Raw genomic sequence first — 2911 nt, 5'->3', positions numbered from 1 at the left:
AATCGTATACTCTTTACTCTTTTACTTGTTCCAGTCATTTGACTGCGGCCATGCTAGGGCACCGCCTTTAGTCGAGCAAATCGACCCCAGGACTTATTCTTTGTAAGCCTAGTACTTATTCTATCGGTCTCTTTTTACCGACCCGCTAAGTTACGGGAACGTAAACACACCAGCATCGGTTGTCAAGCGATAGTGGGGGGAAAAACACAGACACACAAACACACACACATTCAGTTTCCGTCTACCAAATCCACTCACAAGGCTTTGGTCAGCCCGAGGCTATAGTAGAATATACTTTCCCAAGGTGCCACACAGTGGGACTGAACCCGGAACCATGTGGTTGGTAAGCAAGCTACTTACCACACAGCCACTCCTGTGCCTATGTTGAATTGATGACAAATGATCTTTCTAATTTCAGAGCTGGAATTTCTGGAGGTTTATCAAGCAAGTTTTTAAAGTGATTTCTCCATATTTTCAGCTCTTCAACTTCACTTACTGCTTTCAGTTTGGATTTTGAGGAGATCTTACTTCTACTTACTTCATTTACAATTTTCCATGCCATAGATGTTTGCTTATTCTCTTTTACTCTTTTACTTGTTTCAGTCATTTGACTGCGGCCATGCTGGAGCACCGCCTGTAGTCGAGCAAATCAACCCCAGGACTTATTCTTTGCAAGCCCAGTACTTATTCTATCGGTCTCTTTTGCCGAACCGCTAAGTTTCGGGGACATAAACACACCAGCATCGGTTGTCAAGCGATGATGGGGGACAAACACAGACATACAAACACACATACATATATATATATATATATATATATATATATATACATATACATATATACGCCGGGCTTCTTTCAGCTTCCGTCTACCAAATTCACTCACAAGGCTTTGGTCGGCCCGAGGCTATAGTAGAAGACACTTGCCCAAGATGCCACGCAGTGGGACTGAACCCGGGACCATGTGGTTGGTAAGCAAGCTACTTACCACACAGTCACTCCTACACCTATATTGTTAATAGAAACTTCGATGTTGCTGATCCGTTTCCGTATATAAAGCTCTTGTTCTCTTTGATATTCCGTGGCTAATTCCTTCTGTGCTTTAGTGAACCCTTTTAGGTTTGATCGCGTAGGGCTTGTTCTTTTTCGGTTAGAAATCTTTCCTAATGTTTCTATCTTTTTGATAACAACTGCAGTTTCCCAGAGAACTTTACGTTTAACTTTTGGTTTCAGCGGGAAGCACTCATCTGCAGCTTGCTTGTGTGCTGTGACAAAATCTTCAAACGCACCGCTGGGAGTGGTGGTTTCAAAAGTACTTTACAGGGCTTCAATTTCTGTTTCTTAATGTAATTTCAAATTGATCACAGATATCTGGATTTGCTAGAGATGATCAGTCGTAACAATTACGTTTGGTTTCAGGCATTTTCTTTTATCTTGAACTGAGGCGAATTTTAGCTGATGATATCTTATGGTCAGAGGAAACATTAACAAACATATAAAATGCCATGCAGTTCATGACACTGTTTGCCCATTTCTTTTTGTTAATGAATATGTAGTCTAACTGTGCTTTTGTATCATTTAGCTTTGTGAATGTCCACTGCTTGCCAGCTCGCTTTTGATATCTTGTGTTAAGACAGATGAGACCATTTTCAGATATGAATTGATGCAGATTTTCTCCAATTTGATTTGTTGTTTTATAGAAGCTGTATTTGTATTCATCTTTTGCTAGGTGAGCATTCATATCTCCTTCGTTCAATTCTCCAAGACATTATTACAAGGTTCTTGTCTCACAAGATAAGAGAGTTCATGCTAGAGCGTGACAACCTCTGCCTTATCAGAGGACATTCGTCAGACAGTAATAAGACATAAGAGTGCTGTGGGGGTTTCCGATAAAGGTTGTTATAATAATGTGGGGATGAATCTTGTCAGTACTGTTGAGCGAGCGGAGAGCGTGGGGACTGAGTAGGATTCCTAAACACCACCAGTGCAGACTTGTTATGGCCTTTCCATACTGAAGCAGAGATAAAAGTCCACCCATTTCCTAGCATCGTGATATTTTAGTTCGAGATTGCTGTGAAGAAAACGGTGTTCTTGTATACAAATTATACCGATATTTTGCTTGACAGCGGATGCAGCGACCTCTGGCGACTGATTTAAGGGGTTTAATGTTCGGACAGTGAAGGCGGAAATGTTGAAATGCATTTTATATTTCAAAAGTAAGCTTTTGAATTTGACTTTGCGACCGAAATCACTTCATCACTTGACAGTCCTAAATCCATGCCGTTAGCCCACTTGAGTTATTTTGCATAGCTTATTTCTTTTTAAAATTTTTCTAATATTTATTTTTTCTTTTTTTTTTATCTCTGCTGTCAACTTATATCGTATTTAGATTATGTAAGCAACCAGTACAAAGCAAAACACTAAACACTCGAAATATAAACTGACATACTGGTTGTAGATATCGAATTTCCATTGTAAACTCAAACAGATGTTACATTTTGGGCGTTGTCTTTTATTATGTATATCCGCATTTACGTCCTGTAAATATCGCTTTGAAAGTAAATGCATTTGATTTAACACAGATTTCAAGTCTTATCACCATCACCACTGCTACAAGAAGTCGATATTTGAAAAACATCAAATATGCGCTGATGTTCTGAATGAAAATTACTTCACTAATATGAACTACAAGAATTTTTAATCGAATGAATCGACCTCATTACTTATTTCTTTTGCTAAGCCTGATATTTATTCTATCGGGATCTTTTGCTGAACCGCTAAGTTACGGGGGCGTGACCACGCCGACATCATTTGTCAAGCGGCGGTGGGGGAAAACACAAACACAAAGAAACACACACACACACACACACACACACACACACACACACACACATATATATATATATATATATAT

Source organism: Octopus bimaculoides, chromosome 2, assembly GCF_001194135.2.
Source record: "Octopus bimaculoides isolate UCB-OBI-ISO-001 chromosome 2, ASM119413v2, whole genome shotgun sequence".
In the NCBI taxonomy this organism is placed as follows: Eukaryota; Metazoa; Mollusca; class Cephalopoda; order Octopoda; family Octopodidae; genus Octopus; species Octopus bimaculoides.
This window is presented reverse-complemented; position numbering follows the sequence as displayed.